The sequence below is a fragment of the Sebastes umbrosus genome, chromosome 22, assembly GCF_015220745.1.
Source record: "Sebastes umbrosus isolate fSebUmb1 chromosome 22, fSebUmb1.pri, whole genome shotgun sequence".
Classification (NCBI taxonomy): Eukaryota; Metazoa; Chordata; class Actinopteri; order Perciformes; family Sebastidae; genus Sebastes; species Sebastes umbrosus.
Window position 1 is genome coordinate 18,686,517 of NC_051290.1, and position 24,382 is coordinate 18,710,898.

Sequence of the window (24,382 nt, forward strand, 5' to 3'; positions counted from 1 at the left end):
TTTAAATAATTCACTCCTCCAGCCTCTTTAATAGCCCCCAACAACGAATACTCGACTTCAATTCATTACAGCGGGGGGGCCGAATTTATTCCGATTAGGCCGCGATGGAGAAAAGTCACAGAAGAGACCATTTCTTAATGTGCTCTCCAATTAAGCGCCAAATATATCACGTGTATAGATAAGTTGCTTTTGACAATGAATTAGCACGTTTAATTGTAACATTCAATCACATTCGCTGGCAGAGATTTACCCCTCGAGGAGAGGCCCCTATTTGTATTTGACCAAACTTAACTGATTATACTTTTGACAGACGCTATGAAATATTCAATAACTGGGGAAAAAATTCATTGACTTATTATAAATTAACTAAATAATTTAGCCGCTGATAAACCATCGGAATTAAAAAGCACAATCTCGTGCATCGGCGCAGTGCTTACAGGTGCAAAAGGGTATGACTTCTGGCAAATAATTACCTTTTTCTATTTACTGATTACCCTCATATGCATATTCCCTGGAGAAATGGTATAATTAGATTGTTGCTTCAATATCAAGATGAAGAGACATCAGCCACTCCCTTCCTCCAGAGCGCAGATACAAATCTCTCTTCCCTTTCCTCTCGCTCTCTTTGTCTGGGTCTCTCTCAGTCAGCTGGCGAGGGACCCGCGAGAGGCCCAAACCACCACTCAGCCTGCCTTCTGTCTTTTCCTTTCTCTCTCTCTCTCTCTTGCTCTTTTTCACTCACTCTCTCATCATCTTCCCCTCTCTTAATCGCATTGCTCATTTTCCATTGACAAGAGAGTATGAGGAGAGAGGGAGGAGGAGAGAAAAAAAAAAAAAACAGCACAAACTTTCTAAATCCCATTGACCTACTTCGCCAGACATTTCTCTGGGAATTCATATTAGTGCAAAAGAGTTAGAAGAAGAAATGTTTTCTCATTCCCCCCTCCATCCCTCCTTCCTCACAACCCCCCCTCCTTCTCTTTTCTCTTTCAGCTGGAAGCCATTTTTCCTCACATTTGATCCTGTATGACCACTACAGTACATTACACAAGTGGATAAACGCCTTACCGTGGCATAACCAGCGGTTTCGGAGCTCTGTCGCCACTTTTTGACAAGTGGCATAAGAAGCATGACATCGGAGCTATAAAAAAAAAAAGCGCTTTTGGAAGGCCTCGTCTTTGATTGACGAATTTCGGCGGCGCAGACAAGATTGAGGGGGGATGAATATTGCTAGGCCTTGAAGACAGGAAGTGGAATTATGACGGACCCATACAGAGAACTAAAGCGGCGAGACGAAAAGGGAATAAAAAGAGAGGAAGGCAATTCAAATCTTTTTCTTTTAAGTCCCTCCCTGAGGGACTGCAGATGACCCTGCTAACGACTGTTGGAATTCGAACTCCCTTGAGTGTGATGGCGCCGCGTGATGGGAGGGGGTTCGCAGACCTGCCTGAAAAATTGAAAGCTCCTAGAATATTCAGCTAACCCTGTGTGCTCAGTTGGGGGTGGTGATTGGGGGGCACATGCAGAGATTGGTATTCAGGGTCTGTGTGTGTGTGTGTGTGTGTGTGGTGGGTAAGCCCAGCGGTGGTGGCGAGAGAGAACCCCCCCTCCCCCCTCCGTGTGCGTGTGTGTGGTGGCCAATGAGCCGAGCACCTCGTCTCATGGGAACAGTGGTAGGAGTGCGAGTGAACATAAGTGAGGAAGAGAAAGAGACAATTTATGGAATCTTTAGAAGCGAAGTGAATAGGAACTGTGATGGCGGTGTAGTTATCAGGCCCGGATCCAAGCAGAGAGACTAATGACGTGGATATAACCTCGTGCTCCCAATATGCAAACACAATGTCATCAACATAGAAAGAGTGAGAAATTCATTTGCTGCAAATCTCCTCGGAAACTTTAGAGACAGAAAATGGTTACCTGTGGGTTTTATCTGTCTGGAAATAATGAGAGGAATACGGGGGTCCGCTTACAGTACGAGCTTCATCCCACATTTACCTTGGCCTTTAGTGCCCTCTTTCTATCAAGAATTTAAGGGACAGTTCAGGTTTCATACAACCTGCTTCTTATTTTCGTAGTTTTGACCATCATTCCCATTGGTAATAACAATACTCTGAAAGTTAATTGCTGAGATTTGGAAATGGAGCGATATCCTTAAAATGAAATCAGATAGAGCAAGAAAGGCAAGCAGTGAGACGATCGTGACCCAGGTTACATAAACGGCAATCTTGGAACCCATCGGCTATCGGTCTGATGACGGGTAAGCTTCGGGGACAAGGGGCTGCTATATTTTGGGGGGTTTCGGTGCAAAAACTTCCTTTTCTGTGCACTGTTCATTGTTTACAGTCCGATTAGCAACTGGAGATGCGAGACTGTAATCGGAGTATATGTACGACCAAATTGTTTCACAAGTAGCCAGTTAACAAGCTAATTTTAAATCAATGAAAAGCTAAATTATCGTCAGACGATAGCCGGTAGGTTCCGGGATTGCATTTCGGCCGATGCGTTCAGCCTCTTTTGCTCTCCACACGGACTGTTTACCTGCATTCAACCAAAGCCTGCTAGAACGTGATTGGTCAATACTACTCGGACTACAAACAGAAACCAGAACGCTGCAGATACCAAAATCTTGCCTTCTTGCCTACAGATTACAGAGATTAGCCAAACAGAGGCAAGCAGTACATTATTATTATACAACTGTAAATGTCCATAACAGCTTAAAGAATGACTGCTTGAACTTTGACAACCTGTTGTGCATATAGTTTTCATGCAATGAGGGATTATCTACATTCCGAGTATGCTTACTTTCTGTTTTACATCCAAATGAAGTGGTTTAGATAATTGGTCCTCAACTCCCGGGACATGGACCACGAGACATTCACTACTGGTCTGCGAGGAAACTCGATTGTAAAATTTGTGTGGTGGGCTATAGCTACCGTGAAATTGTCATGATTTGTCTGTGTTGCATTTTTCTTTATCACTCTACTCCCCGTTATGCCCCCCAACAACGGAATACTGATTTTGAACTGAACTAGGTCATCCTAATGTGAGATAATCAGTCCGTCATCACCCACTTAGCTGAGTTAACACAAGTAAAACCAAACATTTAGAGTTCGAGAGAGCTGGAGAGTTTGTTTGAGGGAGGTAAGAGAGATACAGGTCTAATGTGTGTGTTATAACCAGTGGGCAACTCTGGGGTATGAAAAGTGAAGCCAATGCCTTAAACTTGACCCTACTTCTCACTTGATTTATTACCTCAGTAAACATTGTAAACATGAGTTTATGGTCTCAATCGCTAGTTTCAAGTCTTCTTCAATACAGCATGATGTTCATTTAGTAAATGATGGTCCCATTTAGAGTCAAATAGACCATATAAGAGGGTATGCTTTAGGGCGGGGCTACCTTGTGATTGACAGGTGGAGACCACAGCATTGTTCGGTCTGGGTGTTGTCCGTGTTTGCGTCTTTCACCTTTAATCCTTTCACAGTGTGTTTTCAGTTCATAAAAGTTAATTATAACCTTTTTGGTCACATAAAAAAATGTCTTATTCAGCATTTTGGTTGTAGCTCCACCCTCTTGTGTCACTTCTGGTTGCAAAAGACCAATATGGCGACGGCCAAAATGCCAAACTCGAGGCTTTAAAACGGCCGTCCTTATCCAACATTGTTTTAGATAACTGCTGATTTACCACTGGTTTATTGATATTCTGACTAAGCTGTTAGCTTGGCCATAACTCAAAATAAAAACAAGTAGTTGAAGGAAACAACTGTTTAGCGACAGCACATTACATTATAGTACATTTACAGTTGTGCGAGTGCGGCTTTTCCTCGGAGTTTGAAAAAAAAAAAAATGTTCAGGTATTTCCTGAAACAACAGGTGGTTCCTACGGAAAACTCCGCAGCTCATCTTTTGATTAACTGCAGACGCTTTAGGTTGAGGCCATTTCAAGAGAGAGCGGACGCACGGGGCGCAGAGCAACAGTGCGCGCGGACTAATTAACTCTAAGTGTTGTAAGACATGCTCCCTTCTCACCCGTGTTGTCACTCAGGGTTTGAGTGGCGCTAATGAGAGAATTATCTAGCCTCGGACCCTGGTAATGCATTCAAATGAACACCAGCTGACCTGACCTATGAGATGGCTTTTTAATCTCACCACTTAATACCAATCAGACCTGCTTTCTCATGTGCCTACACTGGGAGGGCCCTCTGCTCCAAACGCCGCCATCCATTTCTTTTTTTCCCCACTGTTGATCTAAGGGAGAGCGTTAATTGTCTTGGATGGCTCAAGGGCTTCTGCTGATATTATGAAGGGAACCTCAGGTGGGCCGGATAAAACAGGTGGATATGGCTCCTAAAGTGTTTGCTGGGCATCAAAGTGAAAGTGTTTGAGTGTATGCTTGTGTGTGCGTGTAAGCCCCTTATCATGAGAACCCAGTAGAGGATTAAGAAGGTTAATAAGGTCATGAGTTTGCAACAAAAATCTGTGACATACAATAGAGCTTTGGCATTGTTGGATTACCATAATCATCATCCTTTGGTGCCCAAACCTGTGACTCAATTGTTGTGCTCACAGTGTTTCCAGATGCAATACAAACGTTCTGCAGGGGGGCGGGTTGAAGGGAATTTCATAATTACCTGCTGGTATTACCAATTTAAGCATTTATACTTCAGCAAGTAAGCCCGCGTTTCAAATTGGATCAAGGTATTTTCGGTTTGTTGTCTAGCGAGCTTAACTGTGATGGTTTTGTTTCAGCCAGTCGGCGCAGAAAACTTGTGGGCAACATGAGCAATAAGCCCTTTCAAGTGTTTGGGCTGTAGCCGTTTTTGTTTTGCCAAGTGCTCGAGGTAACAAATAGCAGATCAGCCGGAGTTCAAGGCTCCTCGCGAAATGGTTTAGTGCGTTTCAATGCCTTTTGGGGGAGACTTTTATTGTTATAAATCTCGCGGCGTACTCGGGAGCGTGTATGTTTGAGCGACTGTGTTCGTGTGTGTGCCGGGGAGTCGAGCTCGGGTACAACATCTGCTTGTGTAAACTCGCGAATGGAGGTTTTAGAAGGCGAGTGCACCCTCCTGGCCCTGCAACCATCACACACTTGCAGCATGCAAAAGTGTGTCGGGAAGGGGAGGAAAAAACTATTGATGAGTCTAATATGCGAGGTCTTTTCCACCTCCCTGAAGTCATTAGAATCTATATTCTTATATTGTTCACAAGCAGTCAGGATTTGCTTGAATGGGGCCCAATTAAAAGGGATTTAATAGGATTTGCTGATTCAAGGAGGTGGGCGCAATACCTTTGGTAGCAATTTCACTCTGCAATGTATATATTTTAAGTGATAGTACTGAAATGAGGAGTAAGCCCTTTGGAGTGTTGTCATCTTTAAGGAAGTGGTGAAAGATATTATGCTGAAACGGCAATGATGACTGGATTAGATGCATTATTATGCAGCTTCATTTTGTTCCCTATTATATGGATATACAGTATACCTTGTTTCAAATACTTTGGATCAATGCAGACAGTAGTCTGACTGCTCTGCGTGTGTGATCAAACCCGGTGTCAGAATATTGCTCTAATTATGGCGGGTGAAAAGTTTTTGTAGTGACGAAGACTCGCGCAGACACACATACAGTATTCAATTACATGTTTTCTAGGTTGGGTGCATTGTATAGCACATCTTTACATGTCGCTGGTTGACAGCTAATTGTACAGCAGGCAATAAAGATCAGCTGGTGTGTGTGTGTGTGTGTGGCAGAGTTGCAGCTTTTGTCTCTCTATCTCAGCCCGCAGGCCTATTGTCATGCAGGCGCTCAGGTAACGGGCCCAAGTCGTCACTCATCTGCCTGACGGCCGCCGCTATCTGCCCTAGCGGTGACTGATGATGGGAGTGCGGGGCGGTAGTGTGTATGTGTTAGCGCCAGACAGTGTGTTGTACCGAAGGGGGGGTCCGTGGCAGGTAGGCAGGCGGTGAGGGAGGCGAGATGGATGCCACCCTGACTGAGGGCTGGGTTAAGAGGCCAGTGGGCAGTGCTGCATTCACTGACCGTGCCTGTGAGCAATACAGGGGCTATTGCGCACAGCAGCCAAGCAAGGACAACAGTGTTGGCGAGATGGATCAGTTGTCACGCGGACAGAATGACACTGAGAAGAAAGTTAGAGTCGGCAGCCGGATGGCATAGGTGGCTCAAATTCACCAGTAGAGTTGAGGAACTGTCAAACATAGCTCGACTATTACTCTAAAACAGTGGTTGTCAAACTATGGTGTGGAAGTCCACTGGGGGGAATTGAAGCTTTTCAGGAAAGGAATGTAAAGTAGAACTAAAGTTGAATGAATCTATTTCATGTTGGAACAATAAACAAGCCAGCCAGGATAACAATTTTTTCTGTCTGTAAGATTTTTCAAAAAGTAAATGAAATGTTAAGAGGTTTTTGACAAGTAAGACAAGAAAAAACAAACAGGTGAAGCTCATCAAGTGAATACGTCAGTCAAAGCCATAGACTGTATACAAGAAGTGGAAACATTGGTTTGTGGACTGCTGTTATGAAGCCTCGACATCTTGTTTTTTTGCAACCAGAAGTGAGCTAAGTACAATTGAACGCTGTTAAAATAATCTTTGTTAAAATGTTACAATCAACCATCATGAACTTAAAAAACACTGCGAAAGGGTTGAAGTTCTACAACGAAAACACGGACAACTCCCAAACCGGACAACGACGTGGTAGCGACCTGTCAATCACAAGGTAGCCATACCCTAAAGCATCCCCTGCTTTATGGTCTATTTGACTCTAAATGGGACCATCATTTACTAAATGAACATCATGCTGTATTGAAGAAGACTTGAAACTAGTGATTGAGACCATACACATACTGAGGTAATAAATGAAGTGAGAAGTAGGGTAATTTTCTCATAGACTGCTATACAATCAGACTTATTTTACTACCAGAGGAGTCGCTGGCTATTAGAGAGAATGCAAGTTTAAAGTTGCAGTGGGTAGAATTGGAGCAAATATGATTAAAAAAAAAAGTTATTTTTATAAAACGGTCACTATATCCTTAAAGTAGTACATGAGACAGGTAATGTGAAAAAAAATCATGTGCATTTGTGTCCTCCGGTGCTCCTAATGGCATCTGCAAGATTTCACAGATCGGAGGAAAACAACCAATCAGAGCTGATCTGGAGCCTGCTGTCTCTGAGCAGCTGTCAATCACTCTCAAACTCCGACCAAACGGTCAAACTAGGCAGCGCTGATCAAATATAAAATCAATATTCTGTTACTATAATGCCTATTTCTCACCTCAAATGTTTTCAGAATCATCTTGTAGTGTACTGTTTAGCTGTAAAATGAGAAAGTTTGTGAGCCGGCAGCCATATTGAGATCTCTTGAGGAAATACCAAGCACCGCCCACCAGCTGGAGCACAGCCAATAGGAACGCTCTCTCTCTGAAATGATCTGTGATTGACCAAAGTCTCTCGTCACGGGCTAGATTTTCTAAAGCCTGAGAACAGAGCCATGAGGAGGTGCAGAAGTCTAGTTACCTGGTAACTGCCACTTTAAGGCACTTCTGCATTGGCTTCACTTTTCAGACCCGGAGGTTGCCCACTGGTCCAAGCTGAAGTTAAGAAAGTCTACCTTGTTGTCAGGTTCACTGTTATAGTGGGGGAGCTACGATAAGTCAAATAACTTTATTAGCGGTCGCATGTACGTTCCATGTGTGCATGTATGTACATAATATGCACATCCATGCACAGGTAGAACATATGAATGCGCAAGTGTGAGCGTCCCTCATGCGTCTGCTGTCCGGGAAGATCAATGCGTCCGCATCGATGTTGTCTTGCCCTCCGCACGTGAAGTGAATGGAGGGGGAGGAGGAGGTGGTGGTAAAAAGGGTGGGAGGAGAGTAGGATGAGAGGCGCGCGCTAAATGGATGCGATGCAAATGGCACCAGAGGACATAGGAATCAATTTACCTTATTGAAACAAATGAGAGCAGCTCAGCCCTGCCATGGCGTGTGTTCTTTTTTTTTTGGCCGCCCCCATTGTTATTGTAATTAACCCACCCAACCCAAATCCCTGACCCTCCCTTTCACAAACACAGCCAACCCCCCTCAACAACCCTGTCCCTGACGCCTGGGGTCCCTTTTACCCTAATGAAAAAGCCTTAAAGGTGCCCAGGTAAAAATGGAGGTGCTGTAATCGTGATTCATGGCTCTGGGTGACATGCTAAAAGGCATGGGAGATCTGCCTAGGAAAGCATTTAGGATAGGGTTTTGTGTATGTACGAGCGCCAACACCCCCACTTGACCACATACACACACACACACAGAACCCCCACCTGTAATGACTTCCCGACATTCCCTGCTCCCAGCATGCTCTCACGTTTATAAACTCCCCACTCCCCACATTCATGGAATCCCAATAACCAAAATGGACTCCACCTAACGTCGGAATGACCTCGGAGATAAGTGGCCCGAGCAATGCCTATTTCATAGAGTGATGTGCTATTGAAAATTTGCCATTCTTTTGTTTAAGGTTAGGCCACATTGACGCCTAAGCTCTAATTCCCCCGGTGTGGCATGGGCATTGTGTAGGGGTCTTGGGGGATGGATCAATAGTTAGAGAGAGCGATGGGGTCACGGCGGAATCAATGCGCTGGACAAACGACCTCCAGCTGCCTCCCGCACCTTCCAAGCCGCTTGACACCTGAGGCGATCTTTACTGAAATGTCCTCTGCTGAAATGCCACAGGGCCACGGGCTGCTGAGCAGTCACTCATGCAGGGCTCCCGAATCAAGTGGCGTATGCAAACCGGGTCTGCTGTCATCCACGGCGAAAGGCCTTGGCTCAGCGTTACTACATAAACAAAACTCATGCACCTGAGAATGTCAATTACTTGCCGCCTGCCCCTTTAGACGGCCCCGTGCTTGATGGCCAAATTGGGATTAATTTGGGGAGGATGGGGGCCACTGTAGAGGTGACACCGTGTCGTTCCACCCCAAAGAAAGAGAGGCGGCGGTGGCACGGAGAACAGGAGCAGCAGGCCGACTTGATTGTTCCCCTATTACCTCCGCACGGCGTTTTGCATAAGCGGCAAAAAGGCGCTGATGAAAACAAGTGGCGGTTTCAGGTCGGAAGCAGACACCCAGAAAATGAGCTTTTTTCCCCCCTTTCCCTTCTTACCCTTCCGCTGGGCCGCATAATTCAGAAGAGCCATCTTGTGGAAATGTCATCGTGTGGTGGCGGTGGAGCAAGCAGTGTGACAGAATGCTGTAACGCCTCCCGGGCTGGGGCCCTCGCCACGCTTGCCACGCCCGAGTCGGCCTGACCTTGCAGGTGCTGATATATGCAGCCACATTGGTGTCAAAAAATGGACAACGGGTTTGTCTTCTTTGTGGAAGCTTTTAGCACAACTTTTTCCTTCCAGCTTGGGTTCATTGGGAGGGTGGTGCATATGTTTATTTGCTCGAGGATATAGATTTCTTCCCTTTTTTTCCCCCTCCTTTTCTTTTTTTGAATAGAGGTCAATTCCCCACCGTGTGTTCCCTTTTATGCACCCACTCCCTATTCTTCATTCGTCTTACCTGCTGACACATCTGACAACACGCTGCTGTATTATTATCTCCCAACCCCCAGCTCTATACCTTCCGCAACAACACGGGGACGGCTCGACTCCTCCACCCCTTCTCTTTCTCCTTTAGAAAACTGATTATAAATGGTCAATTTGAAAATAGACTGGAAAGTCCCCAAGGCTGCTTGCCTTGTCAAATTGAAAAGGGACAAGGACAAGTCAGTCGACTTGCCCCCTGTCCGCTGTCCTGATGTTTCCGAGGCAGGCGTACGAGGGGGAACATAACAAATTCCCCCCATGCGGCGGGCAAGGCGATGGCGAAGGATGACGAGGGAGGGTGGGGCGGCGGCAGCGAGCCGAGGATCTTCAACATCTAGCCCTCAGCATTTATATCACAAGTCTCCACAAAGAGTCTATGGATCACTCCAGTGGGCTGGTGTTGGCAGTATCAGGAAAAGCCATAGGCTGTCAGGGAGTATGTGCCTTTCATATTTCACTGTAGACAGCCTTCCCTTCTCCCGGCCTCACTCACAGCAGCCTTTGAGGATAATATCTTCAAATCTCTCCTTGCCATGCTGAGAGGCTATTTTTAAATAGATATTTATTTCATTCTCTCAATTTTTCTTCCTCCCTCTCCCCCCCTGTCCTACAGGTATAGAGCTTTACCGCTTGTGACCAGTGGAGAAATGTGCACAAAACGGAGAAATGCTCGTGGCAAGGCAAGGTATTTCTGTCAGCACGGATCTATGAGTCTTTTTTTTCTATTTTCCTCTTCCATTCAGTTACTTAAAGAGAAATCTGTATTTTTTTTCCTCCCTTCATTACAAACCAATCTCACCCTTCTAACTTTAATTCACCAAATTATCATAAACAAAGCGAAAAAAAAAAAAAAAGACACCGAAGATGAACTTCATCAAGCACCCCATTATGCTCGTCTCATCAACAGACGGAGTGAATGAATACTTGATTTTATGAGTCTTCCGGCAGTGACTTTTTTGTGTTAACAATAAAGTCCCCTTTCTGATTAATCACACTAGTGAGATGGAAAGCACCCTTTGATAACGCCGAGATGTCCGTTGCGGCGTGATTCATCAGGGTGGACCTCGCAATCAGATGGGACGTGTGCCTTTTTTTCTCCGACACGTATCCCCCCCTCTCTCCTCAGAATACATTAAGAGGAGTGTGAGCGACGGAATCATCAGATACCAGGAGGTGAATTGAAGTGGTCATGAACCTGGTGTCAAACTCAAATAGCTGAATGGCGATAGATAAAACAAACAAGGGACGTGAGCCGCTTGCAGAAGGGGAGGCGAAGGAGATGCGCGCCGCGCTGTCGAGAACTTTTACAGATGAGGCCCGCTAGCCCTGCATCGCAATTGGGCCATTATCGAGCGTGACCCCTGCTGCAACGGTAACATATGACCCTAAATTTATGTATTGCATGAACTTTCTCCCCACGTAGTGTGACATGAGTTATGTCTCATGTTGAATTGTGAGCTGTCCCTGCTTTCCCCCCTGGGGGTGCACGGTCCTCCTGACCCACTGCAAAAAATAAAAAAGGTAGATGAAAATTTATGAGCTGCGACTTTCCCTTTGGGCTGAATGTTGCTATTAGCAATGTGACCATGCTTCAGGTAGAATACTGTGGGGATAGAATACACAATAAAGCTTGTTCACTCAAAAGCCGTTTTACTCGTAGTCCTTCAAGGCAGGCCTCGCAAATTAACAGCTTTTCTGTCTGAAGCGGTACTACTCTCATGTTTACCATTGCAGACACGAGAATATTAGATAAAAACAAGACGCCACTAATGCTTTACCACACTCTCCTCCCGTATTCCCTGGCGATTGTCTCTTGCACGGTAAGCACATTTGAAGTTGTTGTCTGTTATTCTTTATCGTATTTTCGTTCCTCTAACCATGGCTAATAACAGTTTTTCCTATCTTCCTCTATTTCTGGGCTAAGCCGGGTCCAAGAGCTGGCCCTCCGTTTTACCGAGAGGCAGAAAAATGCTTGGGTAAGCAGAGGAAGGATTCCTCCGTTGCTACTTCAGGTAGTCCCCTCCCTCCCTTTAGCTGAGATTTCTATCTCAGGCCCTTATTATCACCAAACAAGCACTTTTTGATGATGATAAGTAATAGCCACATCCCCGTGTGTAGGACTCACTTCTCAGGGGAGTAAGGAGAGCATGCTGGTCATTTTTCTTGCCTGTTTGGCGTCCAGAGAACCCAGGGAAAATAGAGGCTGCATGGAGGGGGGGTGCGATTCTGTGTTTGTGCAGCACTATTCACAACTGGAGGAAGGAGAAGATTATGTGAGAGTAATGCTTTTTGATGTTTTTCAATGCATTTAACTGGTTTTGGAAAAGAAATACGGAACACCAGACCTATTATAATGCTGATCACTGAAGACACCATATCTCTTGCAAGCAAATCGAGGCATTTATAAGTTTACCCTTCATATTTACTGGTGAAATGAATCGTAAATGGCCACAGCTCCACGTTAAATATTTCAACATTATCCAACTTTACAATGCGGCTGTCAAGCGGTGTGGATAATCCCAGTGATAAATCCCCAATTTGATTGTTTGGAGCAACAATGATGAAGAAGGAACACTCAGAAGAGGGAATGATTTAGGGGTCAGTGCTTCCTGACAGAAGTTCTGTAGCCATTAATAGTTGGGTGACAGCTGTGGTTGAGGAAGGGGATGATAAGCTGTGGACAAAAGTGAAGATATCCTGCGAACAAGCGGACACATAAACAGCATCTCGGGGCCTTCTAATCCCGCAGACGTGCTCGACAGTGGCTTGTCAAATTGCACGGACCAATTTGAATGCACGGCAGGGGGACTTCCTTCCTTTCAATTTGGTGGGCATCTTGTTTATTTGCTGCTATAGCTGCATCTCGCTGCCAAACACACCAACACACCCCTCAGAAAATCTATAATTTAGTTGGACTTGTGCGACAGTTTGATATTATAGTCTGTTGAAGGAGGAAAATGGGGAGGGGTGGAGAGTGAGAGAAAGAAAAAAAGAGGAAAATGAAAGACACAAAGGATGGAGGTGAAAATTCTGAAAGGAAGTCACGTCTGAAGAGGGTTGAAATATATAGCGAAATAAAAGATTAAAGCTAAGCATGCCAAACACAACTGATTTTTTTGGACTGAGAGTTGAAGGCTTAGGTCTTGGACAGGATGTTCCTTTGTCAGTTTGCCCGCTATAAAAGCTGTGGCCTTGGGTGTGGTCTGCCAAGTATGCCACTCAGCAGAAGTGGTATTCAAAGCAGGTGTCCAGGCCAGTATGTCAAGAGCTCTGACCGTGAGCCAACGTAGCCTTTGAGGGGAGATGAGTATTGAGAAGAGCAGCCTGGTCTCCCTCCCAGGGTGTCAAATACCAATGCTTGGACAGAGGCCCGTGGCATCTTGCACAAGGCACCCTTTAATGTCTGTATGAGACGCACCAGGCTTTCAACTAACTCCAATGTAAACCCCTCCTTATCACTATTAGACACTCATAGCAACGGACGTCGTATTAAAGGTACAGTGTGTAGGATTTGGTGCCATCTAGTGGGGTGGTTGCAGATTGCAACCAACTGAGTACCCCTTCGCTCACTCCTCTCTTTCCAAGACTGCAGTACTTTGAGCCACCGGGTGCAAAACCATGGTAGCGGCGTTCGCCTCACTCAGAGGCCATCCTTTACATAATAACACTACTTTAGGAGCAACGGAAGTCAGACAACGGCTGGCAGTTTTGCACTCAGCGGCTCACGCTACTGCAGTTTCACAAGTGTGTCAGAGAACTACGGTGGCCTTCAGGTAACGTAAAAACAAAAGGCTGCCTTCTTCCCCATCGGCAAAATATGATGAGTAGGGAAGAGATCACGTTGAGAAGAGAGGCAATGCTGTTGCTTTTACGCATCTGTGACAACATTTGTTTCACAAATATTTTCCCGATATAGTTGCATGAAAAAATGACTGAAAACCTGTTTGATATCACTTTTTAGAACCGTCACAAAAGAGTAGCGGTGTGTGTCTGTGGTCTAAATGTATAGCTATAGAGTGTGTGGTCACATGAAGGTGGTGACTCTCTCCCATCCTGGTGGCTGTCACAGTCGATCCCTGAGCTGCCGCTGAGCAGCCTGACCTTTGGCTCTGCCTTTTAGTGCATTGATCCAGCGGTCACTTCGAGCCAAGATGGCTTCCCTCGTCTCGCTTGCTCCCACCCAGTTAACCTGAGTGGACTCGGTGACTGCCTGGGCCCTCGCCCTGTGGCCCTCTGACGTGTGGTCGCCCCTATATACACGGTTCTGTGCACGACCCTGTCAAAATTATTGCTTTTTCAAATGTCTAAAATCATAATGTATTCAGAAAAAAAAAGAAAGGAAGGCTTTTCCTTCCAGGCCAGATGCACAGGGTCATGCGTTCTAATTTTAGGTGGTGTTAATTGCAGCCCTCTCAAGTGTCCTCACTGCCACCTTTGACAAAAGCACCATTCATAGGCAGGGCGGCCAGGCTGGGCTGGCAGGGCGCCTGCTTCGCCATTTGTTGCTGACACCTCCTTGGCAGCGCCAGGCCGACTCTGGCTGAGGCGTCTGCTGATGCTACCTTCCCAACAAGCACGCCTCGTGGTGCATGTTCTATAAGCAGAAATCTTGCGAAATACTCTCGGCTGAGTATGTAACACATGTCGCGTCGGTCCCCCGTTGGATTTCAGAAACAAGTTGCGTCGTATTACAGCGGTGACAGACCCTAAGAGGCGCGCTGTAATTTCAAGATAAGGTTGATATGATCAAGTTCGCAGCGTGTGGAAGACAGAAATGGAACAGATCCTTGTGTAGTCCGTAAAACACTGCGGCTGATCTAAGTGAGGCCGTTTTGTCACTTTAAGGCCTGGGAGTTCACCTCCCGAGTCGGGCCTCGTAAACACGGTCCCCGCAAAGGCAATAGAGGAGCGGCACGTGCAGCACGAAGCAATTCAGCATTCTAACGCCCTGTCACTGGGCTCACATTTCAACCATTCTTTATTCTCTGCCACAGTTCCAGCAAGGTGTAAATTGTGCTGGGCTGTAATTAATCCATGTCAGGTCAGAGAAGAAGAAGAAGGAAAAACGAAGGGAAACGAGCTGAAGTATGAGGTGCCTTTGATTATAGCACCCCCCACACCACTCTACTCCACATACACACACACGCCTGCGCTATATTGTTTTGCATTCATGAAGGAAATCCGGGACCCCCAAGGAGCTGGGGCCCTCCTACATTACTTTCATGTTTCTAAAGCCTGCTAAAGCTCTATTTGTCCCATTGTACTCCGTCTCCACTATAGGACAGAGGCAGCCTTCTGGCGGGGGCGGAACAAAATATATATATCTTCAAAAGACAATTCATGCTGGGCTCATATATGCGACCACAGTATAACCCCAATTTCAACTCGCACCATCAAATCAGGGGTGTAGAAATGTGAAATTAAAATGTGGGATCCATATAAAATATCTAAAGCAATATAAAAATCCACTCCCATGCTACAAAAAGTTCTAGTGAAGTTATGATGTTTGGAGAATAAAAAGGCTCTACAACCAATTTTCAGGTTTAATGAAGGTGAAAAGGTTCATTAAACTCCCACCTTTGGTGATTTAATGATAGTTCACCCAATTCAATAGCTTTTTGAATTAGCCCCATCAGAAGTGTACCGCTGTCAATCATGTTGACAAACACTTGCATTTGAGGATGAAAGAATGCTAATTCTGAATGGGAGTGGTGGCGTTTGCTGGCATGATTGATATTTATTGGAGTTGGACGCCCTCGTGTAGTCTGTGAAAGAGAATGAAATGAAATTAGCATAGAAAACTTGACTACAATGTACAGCTAAACATCAAGTGTCTAACGGATGGAAATAATATAATTTTTGTAAGACTGAGGGTTCCATTAAGAACACTTCTTGCCCAAAGAACCCTTTTTTGGAAGAAAGAGTTCTTCAAGGATTTTTGAAAGCATGAGTGTTAAAAGGGAACGCCTACAACCCAGCCCACATACGCCCACGAACTATGATTGTGAACCGTGATTGTTGTGGGTTGCGCTGCACCACATCAGCCCTTTAAGGTTCTAGATAAAACCCTTGGAATATAAAAGGGTTCCCAGTAGAACCCCCTGAATGGGATCCAAATGAAACCTTGGAATATAAAAGGGAGGGTTCTTGTTAGCACCTAGAAAGGTTCTGGAAAGAACCTCCAGAGAGGGTTCTGGGTGGAACCATTACACTATAGAGGGGTTCTTTGTAGAACCTCTCATAGGTGGTTCTGTGTGGAACCTTTCACTGAAAGGTTTATAAAAGGTTTTACCAGGAAGTGTCCTATGAGGACAAGCCGGAGAATAGCACCTTAATTTCTAAGAGTGTGTGGCTGGCAGGTCTGTACGTCCACCACTTTTGTCCAGACTGAAATATATATCAACAGCTATTGGTTTGATTGCCATGAAATTTTGTACAGGCATTCATGGTCTACTGACTTTGGTGATCCCTTGACTTTTCTGGTAGTGCCACCGCCAAGTCAAAATTGTCATTTATCTTGTGAAATATCTCTATGTCTATCAAATGGCTTGGCAAAACATTTTGTACAGACATTTATGGTTCATAATGACTTTGGTGATCCTCTGACTTTTTCTTTAGCGCCATCATGAGATGGACATTTGCGGTTTTAAGTGAAATATCGCAACAATTATTTAATGGATTAACATAAAACTCAGGATGAACTGTAATTGGTGATCCCTTGACTTTTCATCTTGCGCCATCATCAAATTTAAATTTGTTCAGTACTTTGGCTTGGTGACATTCCATTGTTCCGACGGCCCATCATTCCGAAACCCCAAAGGTCTGACAATGTCCCAACAGCCTGTTATCCCGAAGAGAAGCACATGGCGAATTATTATGCAAAATGACATCATCGGACCATCCCAGTCGCATTATTTTTTCCTACCACGGCGAAGGCATGACCTGCCCTAAACCTAACTTATCTCACTCCTCAAGCCTAAACCTAACCAACCAATCCAACCAAGGAAAGTATTCAAGGCAACGTGACTGGAAGGTCCGATGACGTCATTCTGCATAATAATTTGCCATGTGCTTCTGTTTGTTGCACGGAGAGAGTATTTTCAGAGCAATGGGCTTTTGGAACAATGGGCAGTCCCTAATTAGTGCTAATTAGCAACAGTCAGCATGCTAACAAGCTGAAATAAGATGTCGAACATGGCAGACATTGTACCTGCTAAACATCAGCACGATAGCATTGTCATTGTTAACATGTCGCCATGCTCGCATTAGCATTTAGCTTAAAGCACTGCTGTGTCTAAGTACAGCCTCACAGAGCTTCTAGCGTGGCGGCAGTCTCTTTGTCTGCTTCGTAAATACCCTGGAGGATACTATTGTTCAAGAAATTTCTGCTTTGGCCCCCTCTCTAGTTGAGTGAGTCTGTGCATTCAGTATAGTTATTCCATACATTGTAATCAATAAAGGCTTCGGGTATGAAAGGAATCTATATCAATGCTGTAACTACCCAAATCAAAGAAAATCTGACATGAAACTTGCGCAGCCAAAGGCTGAATAGAGTTAAGTAACCCTAAAGGGCTTCGTCTTATCTCATTCTTTTTTCTCTCTCCTCGCGGAGCTTCACAAGTTTTGCTTCATTATTACTTCTGCTGAACATCTCTTTCTTAGTCTGGTGAACAGAGAGATGAGCAAGCGGGAATTTAAGTCTGTCGGGAGGGGAGAGATGAGCGCAGGAACCACGGCACGGAAACTTTTTTCAGGCTCCATTTAAACTTTGAACAGACACTGTAATGTGTTTCACCCCAGACTCTCAAAGGATGAGGGATTTTGGGTTTCAGTTCCTGGCCTGGTGCTCATTTGGGTCTTATTAATCTAATTACTTGCCAAATTGTACATATTTAACATCGCCCGGGTCCTCTCCCAACTCGACTATAAGAAGATGCCCGACGTACTCAGCTGGATATACCTTTATAAGGAAAATTGCTGAAGCTTGCAGATAGTGGGAAAAAAAACTAAATGGCTGCAATTCATCACACGATTACACCAATTATGTCGCTGGAATTTGGACGGGCTCAGATCACGGACCTCTCCGTCTGGGATTCCTGGCAGCCAATCACATGTGCACACGAGTCCGAGATACTAAGGCCCATTTATCTACCTTTGGGAAGTCTGAGCCAATATTAATGCCGTGACCATGATTCCCCATCATCTGCTTCACCCGGTTGGTGACACTAGCGGTTTACACATAGGTTATTAATGGTCTATAAATATTCACTCGATGTTTAGTGGGACTTTGTGGCGGCCATTAGCAGACGACATGGGAGGCAGACGGGAGTTTTTTATTTCTTGACGTGACAGCGCAATGGTGTAGCTCACCTTGGGGATGTGGGCTGATGGGGAATTGGACCTTGGTTTGTGGCACTACTTTTATTCGCTTGCTTTTCATGACTAGTGAGGCTGTGAATGATGAGCTGCATGCCTCAGACCCCTCATTCTTATCTTCCCAAAATACAAGGTTAGGGAGGGAGGGGATTACCCCCCCTTCCCTTTCCACAAGAACACCCATTCTTTGGGCACAACAAATCCATCAAAACTTAAATAAACATCCCTTTCTAAAAAAAAAAAAAGCACAAATACCAGAAAAATCAAAGAAGAGAAATTAAAGTACATTGTGAAAAATGAGTCAGCTGTCTCTTTCTGTGTAATTTTCCCTCTCTCTACAAGTGAGCAGCAACCAGATCCGCACAAATCCAAATGCAATCAGACAGCTTCTCGGAACATGCACAGCATTACATACACCTTGCTCACCGCGGATTAAATTGCCATTGACAAAGTCTTGTTGTTGCTCCCTCTTTTTCTGGATATGATTTGAATTGGATTCATGTAGACGTTTTCTGACACAGTGAAATGGAGAGAGGAAGAGAGGGAGGAGGGAACAGGCGCTGGGGGAGAGGGAAGGTGAGAACAGAGAGAGATGGGGGCAATCAGAGACAGAAGGGGGGAGAGAGTAGGAAGAGAGATAAAAAGAAACAAATCAGAAAAGGAGGGTTGAGCCGACGAGAGACAGAGACAGAAGAAGAGAAAGGGGTAAAAAGAGAAAGAGAGCATGTCTGACTGTTTCACAGGTTCATTCTGATGCATGGAGACAGACAGGAGAATAGATTGGTAGCCTTGGGTGGATAAGGACAGAACCATTCCCCAGAGAGATGGATTAGACGAGGGAGTGGAAATAAATGATCGCAGATTTTAATGGCCTTTTGGCTTGCCGCACCTACCCCCCCCCCCCTTCCGCTACTTTCCCATATCCGAGTGGGGGGAGTTTTACAGTGATGACATTTTCACATGCCAACTGTCTACCTTTTGCAGTTTAACTCTCCAAAACAATCATCGTGGTGTTCGGCGGTAGCGCGGGGATCAAGGGAATGTGGCGGAAGCGTGTCCGTCTTCCAGTTACAGATGTACGGCGAGATAGGGGGAAATGGACACCTGAGCTAGAGTTACATGTAGAATAGGTGACCTATACAGATCAGGATGTTTGTGCAACATGCACCGCTCTCTTTTTTCCATCCAGAGGTCATTACAAACGGTCTTACATTTCTTTCATCCTTTACTAGAATGCGCAGATGGCAAGTACGGTCAAGGGTTTCTGAATTTAAACATAGTAAACAGAAGAACTGTGTGCGCACATTTAGGGTAAGTGTGGTAGTGAAAGTTGAAGCAGAAAGTTGGTCCGTAAACTGTGAGGGATTGATTATTTACTTTTCATCTTTGTTTGGATAACCTGATGATTATTTAGTAACACTTTGATACGGGAAAACAAAAATGTGAGTAGTTACTGTGGAACGAGTGTTGAAGGTCATTTTTCAATGCATATTGGTTGATTTTATTTAGGTTGTTTTACAGATAAATACTAATGCTAGTTTAGCTGCTCCTTTCTGGTTGGATTTGGACAATGTTGCCAAGTCTGATTGCATTGCAACTAAGCCATTTAAGTTAAGTATATCTGGTTTCTGGAATTCTTATATTTTGGCATCTTTGTATTTTTTGCTTCAACTCAACACCTGTAAGTCTCAGTGGTTGTAATATTGTGCTTTTGTGTTAATATAAAGTCGGTTTAGAAGAGTTAACCATATCTGACCATCCTGTGCATTCTGACCGACATCCCAAGGTGAACATCACTTACACAGCCCTTTGTGAATACCTATTCAATAATCTGTGAATCAGAATAATGTCCACTTTCTTCATGAGTTGTTCCTGATAAACTTTGAACCACACAAACTAGCAACCCCTCAAGTCATCATCAATTCCCTAATTACTGACCTACCCTTTGTGCCCTCTAAAGTAAAGTTGTACATCATACTGAATAGTCGCTAAGTAGTCCAACTCATCAGTTATTTAGGAACGACCCTTTAACCATTCATTCATTATCAGGTCGTTCCTGATTGGTTCCCCACTTGTTCCTTAGTAACAACTCAAATTATTTGGTATTCCATTGTGAAAGCAAGTATTTTCCCACTCACTTTTGTTTTCTGTTGAAAATAAGTTTGTTTAAAACCAGTTTGATTATGTAATTATCATTATGTTTCTTGCACTGTCAGGCTTTTTTTTTTAACAATGCTGCCATGTTCACAGATCTTAGCAATTAAAGCTGCAGTAATCAACATTTTTATATTACATGTAATGTGAAAAAATGTCACCAGTAGTGCCGATCCTGCAGTACAGCTCATTGTTTTGGTTTTATGGCTCACAACTTGATTGTTTTTATTCATTCAGTCTCACTGCTCTCATCAACCACATTTCCTGCCACAGCGGGCGGTTGTCTTTGGCAAAAAGTTCAAATATGCTATGTTAGCTGGTGAACATAGTGGAGCATTTAACAGCTAAAGAAAAAAAAACATTCAGGAGGTGGTGGAGACCAAAACAGAGTTAAAAGGAGAGGGAATACTGGACTTACATTTGTCAGGTGATATGTTAGTCAAGAAATTAATGCCGATGGTAAGCCGTGCTGTGTGTGAATCGACTCTTTGCTAACATGTTCGTCATGATCACTTTTTAAGGTGCGTTAATAATAATTCATGATATGTCAATGTTGTGTTTACAGCTTGATGCATGCCAAAAAAAAGAAAGAAAAGCATTAATGGAGGTTTAACTTACAATGTTATTATTACCAGGTTGTATGAGACAGAAATTTCCTTTTAGGTCAAAGTTTTCAAATTTCTAATCAGCAATGTTTACCTCACCTTTTTCATTAAGAGCTTACTTTAAGATTAGTCTCGCATAGCCAGATGTATCTCCACAGTGTTGTGTCAGCGCTAAAGAAAGGTCTGGCTCCACACATTATCATTCCGCTATAGGGGAAAAAACGCTCTGGCTTGTTTGTATTTCTTTAAACCAATCACAATCATATTGGGCGGCGCTAAGCACAGGATGTAGCGAAATGGATAACGCAGATTGCGGAAGGGGAGGAGAATGCCAGCTGAAATAGGTGGCCAATGGCAAACTTATACCTACTGTCCACATCTGGAGAGTCAGACTACCTTAAGATTAACCGGAGGGCCGAGTTTGTTTTACCCCAACTGATCCATTACCCTTTATGAAAAATGGCAGACGGTCGATGAATTTAAGTTTTAGTAAGAGATGACAAGCTACATTGGAAGCATGCCTTATATTGTATATCTGTATATCTGTTCAAACATAGACTTCCACTCCCATCTCCCAGTGCTTTCTCTTTTCCCTCTGCAAAGAGGTGCAAAGGGCATTGCACACTAATGACATACCGTTCACATTACCCTGCTCCGCCTTATCTCAGAATGCAGCACCACATTAATCTTGGCAATTTTAACATTACGTACGTATGTGTGTGTGTATATTTAAAATACAGGGGAGCCAGCACATAAGTCAGTATGGTTGAATAATATACTTGGCCATTAGTTTTTATGGAAATATAGCCTTGGGTTGTGGAATAAAAAATGGGTCTCACTCCTAATTTCTGTTATGATAAGTTCCATACCTGATTGCCTCCATAAGAGGCAGATCTGTCTTCATAAGGCCTTGTGAGGCTCCTGACAACTATTTAGCTCTGCTAATCCATTTGTTTGATTTATTTCTTACAGTATGTGGCTAATGTCTTTTAAAGATCTAGCGGCTACAGAGAGATGAAGGAAAACCAATTGCTGACAGATAGCATCAAATTTTGGAGCATCTAATCGTTCTTGCATATCTTCCTCTCCTCAGAATTCCTTTTTGGTTAATAAATGAGATGCCTTGATGAGCACAAGAGATACGGATGCTATTCTGTGCCAGTCTCGACGAGATAGTGATTTTGAGGGGGAGATAAGCATCGTCTAAATAATGCAATGCACCGCTCAAAATAAATTGATGACATGAAACAAATCGCAACACTCCGGCAGCTTAAACTCTGCTAGAGAGGAGGAACACAGAGGAAACAAAGCCAGTTAAGAGCACCAAAAGAAGGATTTAGTCAACTTTGTGTTCTCACTCCAACACTCTTCTCTTCCTCTTCTACCGTTCCTACTCTGAGTAACAGTTCCTTTCATCACTCCCTGACCTCTAACCTGTAGAGGCCTTGCTCAGGGACCCGGCCAGCAGGTTGAGGTCTGTGCTGAGATGACTTTGGGGGGGTCTCCAGCCCTGTCCGACCAGAAACATCCGTCACCGTCAAGACTGACCACAACCAGAGCTCAGTCTAGCATACGGGAGGTGTTGGTGGTGGTGGCGGTGGAGAGCGGGGGTGCAAAAGGGAGCGATAAAGACTGATGGGTAAGGGGCTCCTGCTCCTCTATCATCATTTCACAGGTCTGGGACTGTGAGACAGCAGCCTCTCACAGTGGGAATCACCGCTGCTTTGGGAATGGATGGGAGACGGTAAAAGAAGAAGAAAAAGGGATGCTACAGGAAGGAGGAATGCAATCAGTTTGGCGGACTACACTCTGCCACTTAAGGAAAGGCACCGACTAAAGCCAGCGAGTGAGTTGACAGACTGATTGAAATTGTACACAACAGCATTTGAGAAGCACTCGAACGGAAATGTATTTGGAATGCTAAGTTGTCGAGTGAGACGCCGGGCGGCTTTCCTCAATTTCTGTGCAAATACATGCAAATACAACTCTGCGAGGGCATGCATACGCACAATGTGAGAACTTATCCCCCCCCAAGAAACATAATGTAGGGCAAAATATATACAGGTGCGCGCATACAAATGCAAGTACACTCGAAGCCACACGTAAATAAGTATTTACTCTCCCGTAGGTAAATACACAGCTACACACGTGGAGTGCACACACACACACTTTCACAATCACGTGCACGTACACTCACACACCTACACTCAGATTAGGCTACTGCTGGGACTGAGGAAAATGGCTTTAGGGGACCCATGGCAGCGGCTGTGGTTCCCTGTCTCTGGCTTAGACACAGCCACGTCGATAACTAATCCTGACCTTTCCCCAGCCACCAAATTGAAAAATAAGAATAAGAAAAAATAAAATAGATGGCGGATGCTATCGAGACGGCCTCTGCTGCTTCCTGCGGGTGTAAGAAGCGCTCCATCTAATGGATCGAGAGGAGGGGGGGAGGAGGATAGGGAGAGGGGATGGGGATGTTGGGTCGGCCCTATCTACTTTTCACAAGGTCCCTTCACATGGGCTGAGAGGGTAATTCTATCCTTGGTTTGCCCCACCGGCCCAATCCAAACTTGGAGAGCCGAGTCGCGAGGCGGATTTCATGTCATGTCCGTCTTTAAAATCACAGATACACCGCGAGATAGGAGAAATGAACACCTGTGCTTTCGATTACATGCAATAGTTGACCTATACAAACCCAGATGTTGCCCCGTGGTTCATTATATGAGGGGGAGGCTTAACCTTTCCTTTGGTAACACACACATACACATACACTCCTCACTCTGTCATACCTGTTAGAGCTCTAAATTACCTTTGCCACCACCATGGCGAGTCTCGCCAAGCGTCTCGCTGTAACGAATATATTTGGTTACATTACCCAACCACCCATGGTGTGGCACCAAGGAGGTGACGCGCTCCCACCGGACTCCCACATATTTGATTTCATCAAATATCTTGACCCCCCGTGAGAATGGATCCAGCCATGTGCGTCCGCGGAATAATTGTCGTAATATAAACTCCGTTTGCTATTAAAGTCCATTACTATGTGAACACCGAATGTCCAAAAATATCATCAGAAGATACAGATGGAATTCTCATTGCTCCGGGACAATCAGTCAGTGATTGTGCAAAAGTAAAACACTGCATGGGGAAATGTCTAAACCATTTTAGTGAACAATAATAAGAAAATGAAGCAGCAACAACCCATTTAGAAATGGTGCAAAATGAAGAGAAAGGCTCATTTGGAAATAGAAATGAAATTACTGCAGTCACTTGCCCAAATGGGACCGTTTTCCCTATTCTGTCCACACAAAAGGAAGGAAATTTAATTTGTGAGGAATTTCTGTGCCGAAACTGGCAGTAGACTGAAGTGCAACGCAGTAACATGCACGTATGCACTCAGAAAGTAAAAACTCGCTGAGGTTAATGTACGGGGGACAAAAAGATGCACACACACACACACTTCTGCCTCTTTATGTCTCTGCGGCACACATACATTTGGCTGACTAAAAAAGCCCTTCGCTTAATGTTAAAAAGCATGTATGCACATAGGCACAAACATACATCCCAGGTTGGTGAAATAGGCTGATGTTCCAACAACATCCACTAGGGGGAGTGGTAGTTTTCAGTCCCAAAGAGCCTGCTCCATGT

At 44.5% G+C, this 24,382-nt stretch overlaps 1 protein-coding gene across 3 annotated transcripts in view; it reads right to left on the reverse strand.

Moving 5' to 3' along the window:
* The window catches only part of adgra3 (adhesion G protein-coupled receptor A3), a 148,514-nt gene that overhangs the window by 46,444 nt on the left and 77,688 nt on the right, over positions 1-24,382 (reverse strand). The window lies entirely within an intron of this gene.